This window comes from Oncorhynchus masou, chromosome 24, assembly GCF_036934945.1.
Source record: "Oncorhynchus masou masou isolate Uvic2021 chromosome 24, UVic_Omas_1.1, whole genome shotgun sequence".
Lineage (NCBI taxonomy): Eukaryota > Metazoa > Chordata > Actinopteri > Salmoniformes > Salmonidae > Oncorhynchus > Oncorhynchus masou.
Window position 1 is genome coordinate 98,484,614 of NC_088235.1, and position 21,342 is coordinate 98,505,955.

Consider the following 21,342-nt stretch of genomic DNA (forward strand, 5'->3'; position numbering starts at 1 on the left):
TCTCTACCTCTCCCCTCTCTACCTCTCTACCTCTCCTTTTACTCTCTGTCTCTCTACCTCTCCCCTCTGTCTCTCTACCTCTCCTTTTATTCTCTGTCTCTCTACCTCTCCCCTCTCTGTCTCTCTACCTCTCCCTCTCTGTCTCTCACCTCTCTGTCTCTCTACCTCTCGTTTTACTCTCTGTCTCTCTACCTCTCCCCTCTCTACCTCTCTACCTCTCCTTTTACTCTCTGTCTCTCTACCTCTCCCCTCTGTCTCTCTACCTCTCCTTTTACTCTCTGTCTCTCTACCTCTCCCCTCTGTCTCTCTACCTCTCCTTTTACTCTCTGTCTCTCTACCTCTCCTTTTACTCTCTGTCTCTCTACCTCTACTTTTACTCTGTCTCTCTACCTCTACCTTTACTCTTTCTCTCTTCCTCTCCCCTCTCTGCCTCTCCTTTTACTCTCTGTCTCTCTACCTCTCCCCTCTCTGTCTCTCTACCTCTCCCCTCTGTCTCTCTGCCTCTCTTTTTACTCTCTGTCTCTCTACCTCCACTTTTACTCTCTGTCTCTCCATCTCTCCTTTTACTCTCTGTCTCTCCATCTCTCCTTTTACTCTCTGTCTCTCTACCTCTCCTTTTACTCTCTGTCTCTCTACCTCTCCCTCTCTGTCTCTCCCTCTCTGTCTCTCTACCTCTCGTTTTACTCTCTGTCTCTCCATCTCTCCTTTTACTCTGTCTCTCTGCTTCTCCTTTTACTCTCTGTCTCTCTACCTCTCCTTTTACTCTCTGCCTATCATTTTACTCTCTGTCTCTCTGCCTCTCCTTTTACTCTCTGTCTCTCTACCTCTCCTTTTACTCTCTGTCTCTACCTCTCCCTCTCTGTCTCTCTACCTCTCCCCTCTCTGTCTCTCTACCTCTCCTTTTACTCTCTGTCTCTCTACCCCTCCCCTCTCTGCCTCTCCTTTTACTCTCTGCCTATCATTTTACTCTCTGACTCTCTGCCTCTCCTTTTACTCTCTGCCTCTCCTTTTACTCTCTGTCTCTCTGCCTCTCCTTTTACTCTCTGTCTCTCCCCTCTCTGTCTCTCTACCTCTCGTTTTACTCTCTGTCTATCTACCTCTCCCCTCTGTCTCTCTACCTCTCCTTTTACTCTCTGTCTCTCTACCTCTCCCCTCTCTGTCTCTCTACCTCTCCCCTCTTTGTCTCTCTACCTCTCCCCTCTCTGTCTCTCTGCCTCTCCTTTTACTCTCTGTCTCTCTACCTCTCCTTTTACTCTCTGTCTCTCTCCCTCTCCTTTTACTCTCTCTCTCCATCTCTCCTTTTACTCTCTGTCTCTCCATCTCTCCTTTTACTCTCTGTCTCTCCATCTCTCCTTTTACTCTCTGTCTCTCCATCTCTCCTTTTACTCTCTCTCCATCTCTCCTTTTACTCTCTGTCTCTCCATCTCTCCTTTTACTCTCTGTCTCTCCATCTCTCCTTTTACTCTGTCTTTCCTTTTACTCTGTCTCTCCATCTCTCCTTTTACTCTCTGTCTCTCCATCTCTCCTTTTACTCTCTGTCTCTCCTTTTACTCTGTCTCTCCATCTCTCCTTTTACTCTCTGTCTCTCTATCTCTCCTTTTACTCTCTGTCTCTCCTTTTACTCTGTCTCTCCATCTCTCCTTTTACTCTGTCTCTCTATCTCTCCTTTTAGTATGTCTCTCCATCTCTCCTATTACTCTCTGTCTCTCTTTTTACTCTGTCTCTCCATCTCTCCTTTTACTCTCTGTCTCTCTACCTCTCCTTTTACTCGCTGTGTCTCTACCTCTCCTTTTACTCTCTGTGTCTCTACCTCTTCCCTCTCTGTCTCTCTTCATCTCCTTTTACTCTCTGTGTCTCTACCTCTCCTTTTAGTCTCTGTCTCTCCATCTCTCCTTTTACTCTCTGTCTCTCTACCTCTCCTTTTACTCTCTCTCTCGACCTTCTCCCTCTCTGTCTCTCCATCTCTCCTTTTACTCTCTGTCTCTCTACCTCTCCTTTTACTCTCTGTCTCTCCATCTCTCCTTTTACTCTCTGTCTCTCTACCTCTCCTTTTACTCTCTGTCTCTCTACCTCTCCTTTTACTCTCTGTCTCTACCTCTCCTTTTACTCTCTGTCTCTCTTCCTCTCCACCTCTCTGCCTCTCCTTTTACTCTCTGTCTCTCTTCCTCTCCCCTCTCTACCTCTCCCCTCTCAGTCTCTCTATCCCTCGTTTTACTCTCTGTCTCTCTACCTCTCCCTCTCTGTCTCTCTACCTCTCCCCTCTCTGTCTCTCTACCTCTCCCCTCTCTGTCTCTCTATCCCTCGTTTTACTCTCTGTCTCTCTACCTCTCCCCTCTCTGTCTCTCTACCTCTCCCCTCTCTGTCTCTCTGCCTCTCCTTTTACTCTCTGTCTCTCTACCTCTCCTTTTACTCTCTGTCTCTCTACCTCTCCCCTCTCTGTCTCTCTACCTCTCCTTTTACTCTCTGTCTCTCTACCTCTCCCCTCTCTGTCTCTCTACCTCTCCCCTCTCTGTCTCTCTACCTCTCCTTTTACTCTGTCTCTCTACCTCTCCCCTCTCTGCCTCTCCTTTTACTCTCTGCCTATCATTTTACTCTCTGTCTCTCTGCCTCTCCTTTTACTCTCTGTCTCTCTACCTCTCCTTTTACTCTCTGTCTCTACCTCTCCCCTCTCTGTCTCTCTACCTCTCCCCTCTCTGTCTCTCTACCTCTCCTTTTACTCTCTGTCTCTCTACCCCTCCCCTCTCTGCCTCTCCTTTTACTCTCTGCCTATCATTTTACTCTCTGACTCTCTGCCTCTCCTTTTACTCTCTGTCTCTCTGCCTCTCCTTTTACTCTCTGTCTCTCCCCTCTCTGTCTCTCTACCTCTCGTTTTACTCTCTGTCTATCTACCTCTCCCCTCTGTCTCTCTACCTCTCCTTTTACTCTCTGTCTCTCTACCTCTCCCCTCTCTGTCTCTCTACCTCTCCCCTCTCTGTCTCTCTACCTCTCCCCTCTTTGTCTCTCTACCTCTCCCCTCTGTCTCTCTGCCTCTCCTTTTACTCTCTGTCTCTCTACCTCTCCTTTTACTCTCTGTCTCTCTACCTCTCCTTTTATTCTCTGTCTCTCTACCTCTCCCCTCTCTGTCTCTCTACCTCTCCCTCTCTGTCTCTCACCTCTCTGTCTCTCTACCTCTCGTTTTACTCTCTGTCTCTCTACCTCTCCCCTCTCTACCTCTCTACCTCTCCTTTTACTCTCTGTCTCTCTACCTCTCCCCTCTGTCTCTCTACCTCTCCTTTTACTCTCTGTCTCTCCATCTCTCCTTTTACTCTGTCTTTCCTTTTACTCTGTCTCTCCATCTCTCCTTTTACTCTCTGTCTCTCCATCTCTCCTTTTACTCTCTGTCTCCCCTTTTACTCTGTCTCTCCTTTTACTCTCCATCTCTCCTTTTACTCTGTCCTCGTCTCCACCTCTCCTTTTACTCTCTGTCTCTCCATCTCTCCTTTTACTCTCTCTCTCTACCTCTCCTTTTACTCTCTCTCTACCTCTCCTTTTACTCTCTCTCTCTCCCTCTCCTTTTACTCTCTCTCTCCATCTCTCCTTTTACTCTCTGTCTCTCCATCTCTCCTTTTACTCTCTGTCTCTCCATCTCTCCTTTTACTCTCTGTCTCTCCATCTCTCCTTTTACTCTCTCTCCATCTCTCCTTTTACTCTCTGTCTCTCCATCTCTCCTTTTACTCTCTGTCTCTCCATCTCTCCTTTTACTCTGTCTTTCCTTTTACTCTGTCTCTCCATCTCTCCTTTTACTCTCTGTCTCTCCATCTCTCCTTTTACTCTCTGTCTCTCCTTTTACTCTGTCTCTCCATCTCTCCTTTTACTCTCTGTCTCTCTATCTCTCCTTTTACTCTCTGTCTCTCCTTTTACTCTGTCTCTCCATCTCTCCTTTTACTCTGTCTCTCCATCTCTCCTTTTAGTATGTCTCTCCATCTCTCCTATTACTCTCTGTCTCTCCTTTTACTCTGTCTCTCCATCTCTCCTTTTACTCTCTGTCTCTCTACCTCTCCTTTTACTCGCTGTGTCTCTACCTCTCCTTTTACTCTCTGTGTCTCTACCTCTTCCCTCTCTGTCTCTCTTCATCTCCTTTTACTCTCTGTGTCTCTCCATCTCTCCTTTTACTCTCTGTCTCTCCATCTCTCCTTTTACTCTCTGTCTCTCTACCTCTCCTTTTACTCTCTCTCTCGACCTTCTCCCCTCTCTGTCTCTCCATCTCTCCTTTTACTCTCTGTCTCTCTACCTCTCCTTTTACTCTCTGTCTCTCCATCTCTCCTTTTACTCTCTGTCTCTCTACCTCTCCTTTTACTCTCTGTCTCTCTACCTCTCCTTTTACTCTCTGTCTCTACCTCTCCTTTTACTCTCTGTCTCTCTTCCTCTCCACCTCTCTGCCTCTCCTTTTACTCTCTGTCTCTCTTCCTCTCCCTCTCTACCTCTCCCCTCTCAGTCTCTCTATCCCTCGTTTTACTCTCTGTCTCTCTACCTCTCCCCTCTCTGTCTCTCTACCTCTCCCCTCTCTGTCTCTCTACCTCTCCCCTCTCTGTCTCTCTACCTCTCCTTTTACTCTCTGTCTCTCTACCTCTCCCCTCTCTGTCTCTCTACCTCTCCCTCTCTGTCTCTCTACCTCTCCTTTTACTCTGTCTCTCTACCTCTCCCCTCTCTGCCTCTCCTTTTACTCTCTGCCTATCATTTTACTCTCTGTCTCTCTGCCTCTCCTTTTACTCTCTGTCTCTCTACCTCTCCTTTTACTCTCTGTCTCTACCTCTCCCCTCTCTGTCTCTCTACCTCTCCCTCTCTGTCTCTCTACCTCTCCTTTTACTCTCTGTCTCTCTACCCCTCCCCTCTCTGCCTCTCCTTTTACTCTCTGCCTATCATTTTACTCTCTGACTCTCTGCCTCTCCTTTTACTCTCTGTCTCTCTGCCTCTCCTTTTACTCTCTGTCTCTCCCCTCTCTGTCTCTCTACCTCTCGTTTTACTCTCTGTCTATCTACCTCTCCCCTCTGTCTCTCTACCTCTCCTTTTACTCTCTGTCTCTCTACCTCTCCCCTCTCTGTCTCTCTACCTCTCCCCTCTTTGTCTCTCTACCTCTCCCCTCTCTGTCTCTCACCTCTCTGTCTCTCTACCTCTCGTTTTACTCTCTGTCTCTCTACCTCTCCCCTCTCTACCTCTCTACCTCTCCTTTTACTCTCTGTCTCTCTACCTCTCCTTTTACTCTCTGTCTCTACCTCTCCTTTTACTCTCTGTCTCTCTTCCTCTCCACCTCTCTGCCTCTCCTTTTACTCTCTGTCTCTCTTCCTCTCCCTCTCTACCTCTCCCTCTCAGTCTCTCTATCCCTCGTTTTACTCTCTGTCTCTCTACCTCTCCCCTCTCTGTCTCTCTACCTCTCCCCTCTCTGTCTCTCTGCCTCTCCTTTTACTCTCTGTCTATCTACCTCTCCTTTAACTCTCTGTCTCTCTACCTCTCCCCTCTCTGTCTCTCTACCTCTCCTTTTACTCTCTGTCTCTCTACCTCTCCCCTCTCTGTCTCTCTACCTCTCCCCTCTCTGTCTCTCTACCTCTCCTTTTACTCTGTCTCTCTACCTCTCCCCTCTCTGCCTCTCCTTTTACTCTCTGCCTATCATTTTACTCTCTGTCTCTCTGCCTCTCCTTTTACTCTCTGTCTCTCTACCTCTCCTTTTACTCTCTGTCTCTACCTCTCCCCTCTCTGTCTCTCTACCTCTCCCTCTCTGTCTCTCTACCTCTCCTTTTACTCTCTGTCTCTCTACCCCTCCCCTCTCTGCCTCTCCTTTTACTCTCTGCCTATCATTTTACTCTCTGACTCTCTGCCTCTCCTTTTACTCTCTGTCTCTCTGCCTCTCCTTTTACTCTCTGTCTCTCCCTCTCTGTCTCTCTACCTCTCGTTTTACTCTCTGTCTATCTACCTCTCCCCTCTGTCTCTCTACCTCTCCTTTTACTCTCTGTCTCTCTACCTCTCCCCTCTCTGTCTCTCTACCTCTCCCCTCTTTGTCTCTCTACCTCTCCCCTCTCTGTCTCTCACCTCTCTGTCTCTCTACCTCTCGTTTTACTCTCTGTCTCTCTACCTCTCCCCTCTCTACCTCTCTACCTCTCCTTTTACTCTCTGTCTCTCTACCTCTCCCCTCTGTCTCTCTACCTCTCCTTTTATTCTCTGTCTCTCTACCTCTCCCCTCTCTGTCTCTCTACCTCTCCCCTCTCTGTCTCTCACCTCTCTGTCTCTCTACCTCTCGTTTTACTCTCTGTCTCTCTACCTCTCCCCTCTCTACCTCTCTACCTCTCCTTTTACTCTCTGTCTCTCTACCTCTCCCCTCTGTCTCTCTACCTCTCCTTTTACTCTCTGTCTCTCTACCTCTCCCCTCTGTCTCTCTACCTCTCCTTTTACTCTCTGTCTCTCTACCTCTCCTTTTACTCTCTGTCTCTCTACCTCTACTTTTACTCTGTCTCTCTACCTCTACCTTTACTCTTTCTCTCTTCCTCTCCCCTCTCTGCCTCTCCTTTTACTCTCTGTCTCTCTACCTCTCCCCTCTCTGTCTCTCTACCTCTCCCCTCTGTCTCTCTGCCTCTCTTTTTACTCTCTGTCTCTCTACCTCCACTTTTACTCTCTGTCTCTCCATCTCTCCTTTTACTCTCTGTCTCTCCATCTCTCCTTTTACTCTCTGTCTCTCTACCTCTCCTTTTACTCTCTGTCTCTCTACCTCTCCCCTCTCTGTCTCTCCCTCTCTGTCTCTCTACCTCTCGTTTTACTCTCTGTCTCTCCATCTCTCCTTTTACTCTGTCTCTCTGCTTCTCCTTTTACTCTCTGTCTCTCTACCTCTCCTTTTACTCTCTGCCTATCATTTTACTCTCTGTCTCTCTGCCTCTCCTTTTACTCTCTGTCTCTCTACCTCTCCTTTTACTCTCTGTCTCTACCTCTCCCCTCTCTGTCTCTCTACCTCTCCCCTCTCTGTCTCTCTACCTCTCCTTTTACTCTCTGTCTCTCTACCCCTCCCCTCTCTGCCTCTCCTTTTACTCTCTGCCTATCATTTTACTCTCTGACTCTCTGCCTCTCCTTTTACTCTCTGCCTCTCCTTTTACTCTCTGTCTCTCTGCCTCTCCTTTTACTCTCTGTCTCTCCCCTCTCTGTCTCTCTACCTCTCGTTTTACTCTCTGTCTATCTACCTCTCCCCTCTGTCTCTCTACCTCTCCTTTTACTCTCTGTCTCTCTACCTCTCCCCTCTCTGTCTCTCTACCTCTCCCCTCTTTGTCTCTCTACCTCTCCCCTCTCTGTCTCTCTGCCTCTCCTTTTACTCTCTGTCTCTCTACCTCTCCTTTTACTCTCTGTCTCTCTCCCTCTCCTTTTACTCTCTCTCTCCATCTCTCCTTTTACTCTCTGTCTCTCCATCTCTCCTTTTACTCTCTGTCTCTCCATCTCTCCTTTTACTCTCTGTCTCTCCATCTCTCCTTTTACTCTCTCTCCATCTCTCCTTTTACTCTCTGTCTCTCCATCTCTCCTTTTACTCTCTGTCTCTCCATCTCTCCTTTTACTCTGTCTTTCCTTTTACTCTGTCTCTCCATCTCTCCTTTTACTCTCTGTCTCTCCATCTCTCCTTTTACTCTCTGTCTCTCCTTTTACTCTGTCTCTCCATCTCTCCTTTTACTCTCTGTCTCTCTATCTCTCCTTTTACTCTCTGTCTCTCCTTTTACTCTGTCTCTCCATCTCTCCTTTTACTCTGTCTCTCCATCTCTCCTTTTAGTATGTCTCTCCATCTCTCCTATTACTCTCTGTCTCTCCTTTTACTCTGTCTCTCCATCTCTCCTTTTACTCTCTGTCTCTCTACCTCTCCTTTTACTCGCTGTGTCTCTACCTCTCCTTTTACTCTCTGTGTCTCTACCTCTTCCCTCTCTGTCTCTCTTCATCTCCTTTTACTCTCTGTGTCTCTCCACCTCTCCTTTTACTCTCTGTCTCTCCATCTCTCCTTTTACTCTCTGTCTCTCTACCTCTCCTTTTACTCTCTCTCTCGACCTTCTCCCCTCTCTGTCTCTCCATCTCTCCTTTTACTCTCTGTCTCTCTACCTCTCCTTTTACTCTCTGTCTCTCCATCTCTCCTTTTACTCTCTGTCTCTCTACCTCTCCTTTTACTCTCTGTCTCTCTACCTCTCCTTTTACTCTCTGTCTCTACCTCTCCTTTTACTCTCTGTCTCTCTTCCTCTCCACCTCTCTGCCTCTCCTTTTACTCTCTGTCTCTCTTCCTCTCCCCTCTCTACCTCTCCCCTCTCAGTCTCTCTATCCCTCGTTTTACTCTCTGTCTCTCTACCTCTCCCCTCTCTGTCTCTCTACCTCTCCCCTCTCTGTCTCTCTACCTCTCCCTCTCTGTCTCTCTATCCCTCGTTTTACTCTCTGTCTCTCTACCTCTCCCCTCTCTGTCTCTCTACCTCTCCCCTCTCTGTCTCTCTGCCTCTCCTTTTACTCTCTGTCTATCTACCTCTCCTTTAACTCTCTGTCTCTCTACCTCTCCCCTCTCTGTCTCTCTACCTCTCCTTTTACTCTCTGTCTCTCTACCTCTCCCCTCTCTGTCTCTCTACCTCTCCCCTCTCTGTCTCTCTACCTCTCCTTTTACTCTGTCTCTCTACCTCTCCCCTCTGCCTCTCCTTTTACTCTCTGCCTATCATTTTACTCTCTGTCTCTCTGCCTCTCCTTTTACTCTCTGTCTCTCTACCTCTCCTTTTACTCTCTGTCTCTACCTCTCCCCTCTCTGTCTCTCTACCTCTCCCCTCTCTGTCTCTCTACCTCTCCTTTTACTCTCTGTCTCTCTACCCCTCCCCTCTCTGCCTCTCCTTTTACTCTCTGCCTATCATTTTACTCTCTGACTCTCTGCCTCTCCTTTTACTCTCTGTCTCTCTGCCTCTCCTTTTACTCTCTGTCTCTCCCCTCTCTGTCTCTCTACCTCTCGTTTTACTCTCTGTCTATCTACCTCTCCCCTCTGTCTCTCTACCTCTCCTTTTACTCTCTGTCTCTCTACCTCTCCCCTCTCTGTCTCTCTACCTCTCCCCTCTTTGTCTCTCTACCTCTCCCCTCTCTGTCTCTCTGCCTCTCCTTTTACTCTCTGTCTCTCTACCTCTCCTTTTACTCTCTGTCTCTCTACCTCTCCTTTTATTCTCTGTCTCTCTACCTCTCCCTCTCTGTCTCTCTACCTCTCCCCTCTCTGTCTCTCACCTCTCTGTCTCTCTACCTCTCGTTTTACTCTCTGTCTCTCTACCTCTCCCCTCTCTACCTCTCTACCTCTCCTTTTACTCTCTGTCTCTCTACCTCTCCCCTCTGTCTCTCTACCTCTCCTTTTACTCTCTGTCTCTCTACCTCTCCCCTCTGTCTCTCTACCTCTCCTTTTACTCTCTGTCTCTCTACCTCTCCTTTTACTCTCTGTCTCTCTACCTCTACTTTTACTCTGTCTCTCTACCTCTACCTTTACTCTTTCTCTCTTCCTCTCCCTCTCTGCCTCTCCTTTTACTCTCTGTCTCTCTACCTCTCCCCTCTCTGTCTCTCTACCTCTCCCCTCTGTCTCTCTGCCTCTCTTTTTACTCTCTGTCTCTCTACCTCCACTTTTACTCTCTGTCTCTCCATCTCTCCTTTTACTCTCTGTCTCTCCATCTCTCCTTTTACTCTCTGTCTCTCTACCTCTCCTTTTACTCTCTGTCTCTCTACCTCTCCCCTCTCTGTCTCTCCCCTCTCTGTCTCTCTACCTCTCGTTTTACTCTCTGTCTCTCCATCTCTCCTTTTACTCTGTCTCTCTGCTTCTCCTTTTACTCTCTGTCTCTCTACCTCTCCTTTTACTCTCTGCCTATCATTTTACTCTCTGTCTCTCTGCCTCTCCTTTTACTCTCTGTCTCTCTACCTCTCCTTTTACTCTCTGTCTCTACCTCTCCCTCTCTGTCTCTCTACCCTCTCCCTCTCTGTCTCTCTACCTCTCCTTTTACTCTCTGTCTCTCTACCCTCCCCTCTCTGCCTCTCCTTTTACTCTCTGCCTATCATTTTACTCTCTGACTCTCTGCCTCTCCTTTTACTCTCTGCCTCTCCTTTTACTCTCTGTCTCTCTGCCTCTCCTTTTACTCTCTGTCTCTCCCCTCTCTGTCTCTCTACCTCTCGTTTTACTCTCTGTCTATCTACCTCTCCCCTCTGTCTCTCTACCTCTCCTTTTACTCTCTGTCTCTCTACCTCTCCCCTCTCTGTCTCTCTACCTCTCCCCTCTTTGTCTCTCTACCTCTCCCCTCTCTGTCTCTCTGCCTCTCCTTTTACTCTCTGTCTCTCTACCTCTCCTTTTACTCTCTGTCTCTCTACCTCTCCTTTTTATTCTCTGTCTCTCTACCTCTCCCCTCTCTGTCTCTCTACCTCTCCCCTCTCTGTCTCTCACCTCTCTGTCTCTCTACCTCTCGTTTTACTCTCTGTCTCTCTACCTCTCCCCTCTCTACCTCTCTACCTCTCCTTTTACTCTCTGTCTCTCTACCTCTCCCCTCTGTCTCTCTACCTCTCCTTTTACTCTCTGTCTCTCTACCTCTCCCCTCTGTCTCTCTACCTCTCCTTTTACTCTCTGTCTCTCTACCTCTCCTTTTACTCTCTGTCTCTCTACCTCTACTTTTACTCTGTCTCTCTACCTCTACCTTTACTCTGTCTCTCTTCCTCTCCCCTCTCTGCCTCTCCTTTTACTCTCTGTCTCTCTACCTCTCCTTTTACTCTCTGTCTCTCTACCTCTCCCCTCTCTGTCTCTCTACCTCTCCCCTCTCTGTCTCTCTGCCTCTCTTTTTACTCTCTGTCTCTCTACCTCTACTTTTACTCTCTGTCTCTCCATCTCTCCTTTTACTCTCTGTCTCTCCATCTCTCCTTTTACTCTCTGTCTCTCTACCTCTCCTTTTACTCTCTGTCTCTCTACCTCTCCCCTCTCTGTCTCTCCCCTCTCTGTCTCTCTACCTCTCGTTTTACTCTCTGTCTCTCCATCTCTCCTTTTACTCTGTCTCTCTGCTTCTCCTTTTACTCTCTGTCTCTCTGCCTCTCCTTTTACTCTATGTCTCTCCCCTCTCTGTCTCTCTACCTCTCGTTTTACTCTCTGTCTCTCTACCTCTCCCATCTCTGTCTCTCTACCTCTCCTTTTACTCTCTGTCTCTCTACCTCTCCCCTCTGTCTCTCTACCTCTCCTTTTACGCTCTGTCTCTCTACCTCTCCTTTTACTCTCTGTCTCTCTACCTCTCCTTTTACTCTCTGTCTCTCTACCTCTACATTTACTTTGTCTCTCTTCCTCTCCCCTCTCTGTCTCTCTTCCTCTCCCCTCTCTACCACTCCTTTTACTCTCTGTTTCTCTACCACTCCTTTTACTCTCTGTCTCTCTACCACTCCTTTTACTCTCTGTTTCTCTACCACTCCTTTTACTCTCTGTCTCTCTACCACTCCTTTTACTCTCTGTCTCTCTACCTCTCCTTTTACTCTCTGTCTCTCTACCACTCCTTTTACTCTGTCTCTCTACCTCTCCTTTTACTCTCTGTCTCTCTACCTCTCCCCTCTCTGTCTCTCTACCTCTACCTTTACTCTGTCTCTCTTCCTCTCCCCTCTCTGTCTCTCTTCCTCTCCCCTCTCTCTCTTCCTCTCCCCTCTCTGCCTCTACTTTTACTCTCTGTCTCTCTACCTCTCCTTTTACTCTCTGTCTCTCTACCTCTCCTTTTACTCTCTGTCTCTCTACCTCTCCCCTCTCTGTCTCTCTACCTCTCCTTTTACTCTCTGTCTCTCTTCCTCTCCTTTTACTCTCTGTCTCTCTACCTCTCCCCTCTCTGTCACTCTACCTCTCCTTTTACTCTCTGTCTCTCTTCCTCTCCTTTTACTCTCTGTCTCTCTTCCTCTCCTTTTACTCTCTGTCTCTCTTCCTCTCCTTTTACTCTCTCTCTCTTCCTCTCCTTTTACTCTCTCTCTCTCTACCTCTCCTTTTACTCTCTGTCTCTCTACCTCTCCCCTCTCTGTCTCTCTTCCTCTCATTTTACTCTCTGTCTCTCTTCCTCTCCTTTTACTCTGTCTCTCTTCCTCTCCTTTTACTCTCTGTTGCTCTACCTCTCCTTTTACTCTCTGTCTCTCTTCCTCTCCTTTTACTCTCTGTCTCTCTACCTCTCCCCTCTCTGTCTCTCTACCTCTCCTTTTACTCTCTGTCTCTCTACCTCTCCCCTCTCTGCCTCTCCTTTTACTCTCTGTCTCTCTACCTCTCATTTTACTCTCTGTCTCTCTACCTCTCCCCTCTCTGTCTCTCTACCTCTACTTTTACTCTCTGTCTCTCTTCCTCTCCCCTCTGTGTCTCTCTACCTCTCCCCTCTCTGCCTCTCATTTTACTCTCTGTCTCTCTACCTCTCCTTTTACTCTCTGTCTCTCTACCTCTCCCCTCTCTCTCTCTACCTCTACATTTACTCTGTCTCTCTTCCTCTCCCCTCTCCCCTCTCTGTCTCTCTACCTCTCCCCTCTCTGTCTCTCCTTTTACTCTCAGTCTCTCTACCTCTCCCCTCTCTGCCTCTCCTTTTACTCTGTCTCCACTTTTACTCTCTATCTCTCCTTTTACTCTCTGTCTCTCTACCTCTCCCCTCTCTGCCTCTCATTTTACTCTCTGTCACTCTACCTCTCCTTTTACTCTCTGTCTCTCTACCTCTCCCCTCTCTGTCTCTCTACCTCTCCTTTTACTCTCTGTCTCTCTACCTCTCCCCTCTCTGTCTCTCTACCTCTCCTTTTACTCTCTGTCTCTCTTCCTCTCCTTTTACTCTGTCTCTCTTCCTCTCCTTTTACTCTCTGTCTCTCTTCCTCTCCTTTTACTCTGTCTCTCTACCTCTCCTTTTACTCTCTGTCTCTCTACCTCTCCCCTCTCTGTCTCTCTACCTCTCCCCTCTCTGTCTCTCCTTTTACTCTCAGTCTCTCTACCTCTCCCCTCTCTGCCTCTCCTTTTACTCTGTCTCCACTTTTACTCTCTGTCTCTCTATCTCTCCTTTTACTCTCTGTCTCTCTACCTCTCCCCTCTCTGCCTCTCATTTTACTCTCTGTCACTCTACCTCTCCTTTTACTCTCTGTCTCTCTACCTCTCCCCTCTCTGTCTCTCTACCTCTCCTTTTACTCTCTGTCTCTCTTCCTCTCCCCTCTCTGTTTCTCTACCTCTCCTTTTACTCTCTGTCTCTCCCCTCTCTGTCTCTCTACCTCTCGTTTTACTCTCTGTCTATCTACCTCTCCCCTCTCTGTCTCTCTACCTCTCCTTTTACTCTCTGTCTCTCTACCTCTCCCCTCTCTGTCTCTCTACCTCTCCCCTCTCTGTCTCTCTACCTCTCCCCTCTCTGTCTCTCTGCCTCTCCTTTTACTCTCTGTCTCTCTGCCTCTCCTTTTACTCTCTGTCTCTCTACCTCTCCTTTTATTCTCTGTCTCTCTACCTCTCCCCTCTCTGTCTCTCTACCTCTCCCCTCTCTGTCTCTCACCTCTCTGTCTCTCTACCTCTCGTTTTACTCTGTCTCTCCATCTCTCCTTTTACTCTCTGTCTCTCTGCCTCTCCTTTTACTCTCTGTCTCTCTACCTCTCATTTTACTCTCTGTCTCTCTACCTCTCCCCTCTCTACCTCTCCTTTTACTCTCTGTCTCTCTACCTCTCCCCTCTGTCTCTCTACCTCTCCTTTTACTCTCTGTCTCTCTACCTCTCCCCTCTGTCTCTCTACCTCTCCTTTTACTCTCTGTCTCTCTACCTCTCCTTTTACTCTCTGTCTCTCTACCTCTACCTTTACTCTGTCTCTCTTCCTCTCCCCTCTCTGCCTCTCCTTTTACTCTCTGTCTCTCTACCTCTCCTTTTACTCTCTGTCTCTCTACCTCTCCCCTCTCTGTCTCTCTACCTCTCCCCTCTGTCTCTCTGCCTCTCTTTTTACTCTGTCTCTCTACCTCTACTTTTACTCTGTCTCTCCATCTCTCCTTTTACTCTCTGTCTCTCTACCTCTCCCTCTCTGCCTCTCATTTTACTCTCTGTCTCTCTACCTCTCCCCTCTCTGTCTCTCTACCTCTCCTTTTACTCTCTGTCTCTCTTCCTCTCCTTTTACTCTGTCTCTCTTCCTCTCCTTTTACTCTCTGTCTCTCTTCCTCTCCTTTTACTCTGTCTCTCTACCTCTCCTTTTACTCTCTGTCTCTCTACCTCTCCTTTTACTCTCTGTCTCTCTACCTCTCATTTTACTCTCTGTCTCTCTACCTCTCCCCTCTCTGTCTCTCTACCTCTACTTTTACTCTGTGTATCTCTTCCTCTCCCCTCTCTGTCTCTCTACCTCTCCCCTCTCTGCCTCTCCTTTTACTCTCTGTCTCTCTACCTCTCATTTTACTCTCTGTCTCTCTACCTCTCCCCTCTCTGTCTCTCTACCTCTACTTTTACTCTGTCTCTCGTCCTCGCCCCTCTCTGTCTCTCCTTTTACTCTCTGTCTCTCTACCTCTCCCCTCTCTGTCTCTCTACCTCTCCCCTCTCTGTCTCTCTACCTCTACTTTTACTCTCTCTACCTCTCCCCTCTCTGTCTCTCTACCTCTCCCCTCTCTGCCTCTCCTTTTACTCTCTGTCTCCACTTTTACTCTCTGTCTCTCTATCTCTCCTTTTACTCTCTGTCTCTCTACCTCTCCCCTCTCTGCCTCTCCTTTTACTCTCTGTCTCCACTTTTACTCTCTCTCTCCTTTTACTCTCTGTCTCTCCATCTCTCCTTTTACTCTCTGTCTCTCCATCTCTCCTTTTACTCTCTGTCTCTCCATCTCTCCTTTTACTCTCTGTCTCTCCATCTCTCCTTTTACTCTGTCTTTCCTTTTACTCTGTCTCTCCATCTCTCCTTTTACTCTCTGTCTCTCCATCTCTCCTTTTACTCTCTGTCTCTCCATCTCTCCTTTTACTCTCTGTCTCTCCTTTTACTCTCTGTCTCTCCTTTTATTCTCTGTCTCTCCATCTCTCCTTTTACTCTCTGTCTCTCCATCTCTCCTTTTACTCTCTGTCTCTCTATCTCTCCTTTTCCCTCTCTGTCTCTCCTTTTACTCTCTGTCTCTCCATCTCTCCTTTTACTCTCTGTCTCTCCTTTTACTCTCTGTCTCTCCATCTCTCCTTTTACTCTCTGTCTCTCCATCTCTCCTTTTACTCTCTGTCTCTCTACCTCTCCTTTTACTCTGTCTCTCCATCTCTCCTTTTACTCTGTCTCTCCATCTCTCCTTTTAGTATGTCTCTCCATCTCTCCTTTTACTCTCTGTCTCTCTTTTTACTCTGTCTCTCCATCTCTCCTTTTACTCTCTGTCTCTCTACCTCTCCTTTTACTCGCTGTGTCTCTACCTCTCCTTTTACTCTCTGTGTCTCTACCTCTTCCCTCTCTGTCTCTCTTCATCTCCTTTTACTCTCTGTGTCTCTACCTCTCCTTTTAGTCTCTGTCTCTCCATCTCTCCTTTTACTCTCTGTCTCTCTACCTCTCCCCTCTGTCTCTCTACCTCTCCTTTTACTCTCTGTCTCTCTACCTCTCCTTTTACTCTCTGTCTCTCTACCTCTACTTTTACTCTGTCTCTCTACCTCTACCTTTACTCTTTCTCTCTTCCTCTCCCCTCTCTGCCTCTCCTTTTACTCTCTGTCTCTCTACCTCTCCCCTCTCTGTCTCTCTACCTCTCCCCTCTGTCTCTCTGCCTCTCTAGAGGCAGAGAGGGGAGGAAGAGAGACAGAGTAAAGGTAGAGGTAGAGACAGAGTAAAAGTAGAGGTAGAGAGACAAAGTAAAAGGAGAGGTAGAGAGACTAGAGAGACAGAAAAAGGAGAGGTCTCTCTCTCTCGACCTTCTCCCCTCTCTGTCTCTCCATCTCTCCTTTTACTCTCTGTCTCTCCATCTCTCCTTTTACTCTCTGTCTCTCTACCTCTCCTTTTACTCTCTGTCTCTCTACCTCTCCTTTTACTCTCTCTCTCTACCTCTCCTTTTACTCTCTGTCTCTCTTCCTCTCCAACTCTCTACCTCTCCTTTTACTCTCTGTCTCTCTTCCTCTCCCCTCTCTGTCTCTCCCCTCTCTGTCTCTCCCCTCTCTGTCTCTCTATCCCTCGTTTTACTCTGTCTCTCTACCTCTCCCCTCTCTGTCTCTCTACCTCTCCCATCTCCGTCTCTCCCCTCTCTGTCTCTCTATCCCTCGTTTTACTCTGTCTCTCTACCTCTCCCCTCTCTGTCTCTCTACCTCTCCCCTCTCTGCCTCACCTTTTACTCTCTGTCTCTCTACCTCTCCTTTTACTCTCTGTCTCTCTACCTCTCCCCTCTCTGTCTCTCTACCTCTCCTTTTACTCTCTGTCTCTCTACCTCTCCCCTCTCTGTCTCTCTACCTCTCCTTTTACTCTCTGTCTCTCTACCTCTCCCCTCTCTGCCTCTCCTTTTACTCTCTGCCTATCATTTTACTCTCTGTCTCTCTACCTCTCCTTTTACTCTCTGTCTCTACCTCTCCCCTCTCTGTCTCTCTACCTCTCTGTCTCTCTACCTCTCCCCTCTCTGTCTCTCTACCTCTCCTTTTACTCTCTGTCTCTCTACCTCTCCCCTCTCTGCCTCTCCTTTTACTCTCTGCCTATCATTTTACTCTCTGTCTCTCTGCCTCTCCTTTTACTCTCTGCCTCTCCTTTTACTCTCTGTCTCTCTGCCTCTCCTTTTACTCTCTGTCTCTCCCCTCTCTGTCTCTCTACCTCTCGTTTTACTCTCTGTCTATCTACCTCTCCCCTCTCTGTCTCTCTACCTCTCCTTTTACTCTCTGTCTCTCTACCTCTCCCCTCTCTGTCTCTCTACCTCTCCCCTCTCTGTCTCTCTACCTCTCCCCTCTCTGTCTCTCTGCCTCTCCTTTTACTCTCTGTCTCTCTGCCTCTCCTTTTACTCTCTGTCTCTCTGCCTCTCCTTTTATTCTCTGTCTCTCTACCTCTCCCTCTCTGTCTCTCTACCTCTCCCCTCTCGGTCTCTCACCTCTCTGTCTCTCTACCTCTCGTTTTACTCTGTCTCTCCATCTCTCCTTTTACTCTCTGTCTCTCTGCCTCTCCTTTTACTCTCTGTCTCTCTACCTCTCATTTTACTCTCTGTCTCTCTACCTCTCCCCTCTCTACCTCTCTACCTCTCCTTTTACTCTCTGTCTCTCTACCTCTCCCCTCTGTCTCTCTACCTCTCCTTTTACTCTCTGTCTCTCTACCTCTCCCCTCTGTCTCTCTACCTCTCCTTTTACTCTCTGTCTCTCTACCTCTCCTTTTACTCTCTGTCTCTCTACCTCTACCTTTACTCTGTCTCTCTTCCTCTCCCCTCTCTGCCTCTCCTTTTACTCTCTGTCTCTCTACCTCTCCGTTTACTCTCTGTCTCTCTACCTCTCCCTCTCTGTCTCTCTGCCTCTCTTTTTACTCTCTGTCTCTCTACCTCTACTTTTACTCTCTGTCTCTCCATCTCTCCTTTTACTCTCTGTCTCTCCATCTCTCCTTTTACTCTCTGTCTCTCTACCTCTCCTTTTACTCTCTGTCTCTCTACCTCTCCCCTCTCTGTCTCTCCCCTCTCTGTCTCTCTACCTCTCGTTTTACTCTCTGTCTCTCCATCTCTCCTTTTACTCTCTGTCTCTCTGCTTCTCCTTTTACTCTCTGTCTCTCTGCCTCTCCTTTTACTCTCTGTCTCTCCCCTCTCTGTCTCTCTACCTCTCGTTTTACTCTCTGTCTCTCTACCTCTCCCATCTCTGTCTCTCTACCTCTCCTTTTACTCTCTGTCTCTCTACCTCTCCCCTCTGTCTCTCTACCTCTCCTTTTACGCTCTGTCTCTCTACCTCTCCTTTTACTCTCTGTCTCTCTACCTCTACTTTTACTCTCTGTCTCTCTACCTCTACATTTACTTTGTCTCTCTTCCTCTCCCCTCTCTGTCTCTCTTCCTCTCCCCTCTCTACCACTCCTTTTACTCTCTGTTTCTCTACCACTCCTTTTACTCTCTGTCTCTCTACCACTCCTTTTACTCTCTGTCTCTCTACCTCTCCTTTTACTCTCTGTTTCTCTACCACTCCTTTTACTCTCTGTTTCTCTACCACTCCTTTTACTCTCTGTTTCTCTACCACTCCTTTTACTCTCTGTCTCTCTACCACTCCTTTTACTCTCTGTCTCTCTACCTCTCCTTTTACTCTCTGTCTCTCTACCACTCCTTTTACTCTCTGTCTCTCTACCTCTCCCCTCTCTGTCTCTCTACCTCTACCTTTACTCTGTCTCTCTTCCTCTCCCCTCTCTGTCTCTCTTCCTCTCCCCTCTCTCTCTTCCTCTCCCCTCTCTGCCTCTACTTTTACTCTCTGTCTCTCTACCTCTCCTTTTACTCTCTGTCTCTCTACCTCTCCTTTTACTCTCTGTCTCTCTACCTCTCCCCTCTCTGTCACTCTACCTCTCCTTTTACTCTCTGTCTCTCTTCCTCTCCTTTTACTCTCTGTCTCTCTTCCTCTCCTTTTACTCTCTCTCTCTTCCTCTCCTTTTACTCTCTCTACCTCTCCTTTTACTCTCTGTCTCTCTACCTCTCCCCTCTCTGTCTCTCTTCCTCTCATTTTACTCTCTGTCTCTCTTCCTCTCCTTTTACTCTCTGTCTCTCTACCTCTCCTTTTACTCTCTGTCTCTCTACCTCTCCCCTCTCTGTCACTCTACCTCTCCTTTTACTCTCTGTCTCTCTTCCTCTCCTTTTACTCTCTGTCTCTCTTCCTCTCCTTTTACTCTCTCTCTCTTCCTCTCCTTTTACTCTCTCTCTCTCTACCTCTCCTTTTACTCTCTGTCTCTCTAGCTCTCCCTCTCTGTCTCTCTTCCTCTCATTTTACTCTCTGTCTCTCTTCCTCTCCTTTTACTCTGTCTCTCTTCCTCTCCTTTTACTCTCTGTCTCTCTAACTCTACTTTTACTCTGTGTATCTCTTCCTCTCACCTCTCGGTCTCTCTACCTCTCCCCTCTCTGTCTCTCTTCCTCTCATTTTACTCTCTGTCTCTCTTCCTCTCCTTTTACTCTCTGTCTCTCTTCCTCTCCTTTTACTCTCTGTTGCTCTACCTCTCCTTTTACTCTGTCTCTCTTCCTCTCCTTTTACTCTCTGTCTCTCTACCCTCTCCCTCTCTGTCTCTCTACCTCTCCTTTTACTCTCTGTCTCTCTACCTCTCCCTCTCTGTCTCTCTACCTCTACATTTACTCTGTCTCTCTTCCTCTCCCTCTCCCTCTCTGTCTCTCTACCTCTCCCTCTCTGTCTCTCTACCTCTACTTTTATTCTCTCTTCCTCTCCCTCTCTGTCTCTCTACCTCTCCCCTCTGTCTCTCCTTTTACTCTCTGTCTCTCTACCTCTCCCCTCTCTGTCTCCACTTTTACTCTCTGTCTCTCTATCTCTCCTTTTACTCTCTGTCTCTCTACCTCTCCCCTCTCTGCCTCTCATTTTACTCTCTGTCACTCTACCTCTCCTTTTACTCTCTGTCTCTCTACCTCTCCCCTCTCTGTCTCTCTACCTCTCCTTTTACTCTCTGTCTCTCTACCTCTCCCCTCTCTGTCTCTCTACCTCTCCTTTTACTCTCTGTCTCTCTTCCTCTCCTTTTACTCTCTGTCTCTCTTCCTCTCCTTTTACTCTGTCTCTCTACCTCTCCTTTTACTCTCTGTCTCTCTACCTCTCCTTTTACTCTCTGTCTCTCTACCTCTCATTTTACTCTCTGTCTCTCTACCTCTCCCCTCTCTGTCTCTCTACCTCTACTTTTACTCTGTGTATCTCTTCCTCTCCCCTCTCTGTCTCTCTACCTCTCATTTTACTCTCTGTCTCTCTACCTCTCCCCTCTCTGTCTCTCTACCTCTACTTTTACTCTCTGTCTCTCTTCCTCTCCCCTCTGTGTCTCTCTACCTCTCCCCTCTCTGCCTCTCATTTTACTCTCTGTCTCTCTTCCTCTCCCCTCTCTGTCTCTCTACCTCTACTTTTACTCTCTCTACCTCTCCCCTCTCTGTCTCTCTACCTCTCCCCTCTCTGCCTCTCCTTTTACTCTGTCTCCACTTTTACTCTCTGTCTCTCTATCTCTCCTTTTACTCTCTGTCTCTCTACCACTCTACCTCTCCTTTTACTCTCTGTCTCTCTACCTCTCCCCTCTCTGTCTCTCTACCTCTCCCCTCTCTGTCTCTCTACCTCTACTTTTACTCTGTCTCTCGTCCTCGCCCCTCTCTGTCTCTCCTTTTACTCTCTGTCTCTCTACCTCTCCCCTCTCTGTCTCTCTGCCTCTCCCCTCTCTGTCTCTCTACCTCCCCTCTCTGCCTCTCCTTTTACTCTCTGTCTCCACTTTTACTCTCTGTCTCTCTATCTCTCCTTTTACTCTCTGTTTCTCTACCTCTCCCCTCTCTGTCTCTCTACCTCTCCCCTCTCTGTCTCTCTACCTCTCCCCTCTCTGCCTCTCCTTTTACTCTCTATCTCTCCTTTTACTCTCTGTCTCTCTACCTCTCCCATCTCTGCCTCTCCTTTTACTCTGTCTCTCTGCCTCTCCTTTTACTCTCTGTCTCTCTACCTCTACCTTTTACTCTCTGTCTCTCTACCTCTCCTTTTACTCTGTCTCTCTACCTCTCCCCTCTCTGTCTCTCTACCTCTCCTTTTACTCTCTGTCTCTCCATCTCTCCTTTTACTCTGTCTCTCTACCTTCTCCCCTCTCTGTCTCTCTACCACTCCTTTTACTCTCTGTCTCTCTACCTCTCCATCTCTCCTTTTACTCTCTGTCTCTCTACCTCTCCTTTTACTCTCTGTCTCTCTCCTCCTTTTACTCTCTGTCTCTCTACCTCTCCTTTTACTCTCTGTCTCTCTACCTCTCCTTTTACGCTCTGTCTCTCTACCTCTACTTTTACTCTCTGTCTCTCTACCTCTACTTTTACTCTGTCTCTCTTCCTCTCCCATCTCTGCCTCTCTACCTCTCCAGCTCTCCTTTTACTCTCTGTCTCTCTACCTCTCCCCTCTCTGTCTCTCTACCTCTCCTTTTACTCTCTGTCTCTCTACCTCTCCCCTCTCTGTCTCTCTACCTCTCCTTTTACTCTCTGTCTCTCTACCTCTCCATCTCTCCTTTTACTCTCTGTCTCTACCTCTCCATCTCTCCTTTTACTCTGTCTCTCTACCTTTCCATCTCTCCTTTTACTCTCTGTCTCTCTACCTCTCCATCTCTCCTTTTACTCTCTGTCTCTCTACCTCTCCATCTCTCCTTTTACTCTCTGTCTCTACCTCTCCATCTCTCATTTTACTCTGTCTCTCTACGTCTCCAACTCTCCTTTTACTCTTTGTCTCTCTACCTCTCCTTTTACTCTCTGTCTCTCTACCTCTCCTTTTACTCTC

The 21,342-nt window shown here is 47.8% G+C and overlaps 1 protein-coding gene across 1 annotated transcript in view; it reads right to left on the reverse strand.

Annotated features, from left to right (window-relative positions):
- Positions 1–21,342, reverse strand: part of LOC135513098 (solute carrier family 22 member 23-like) — a 70,435-nt gene that overhangs the window by 17,982 nt on the left and 31,111 nt on the right. The gene's annotated exons all lie outside the window — the stretch shown is intronic.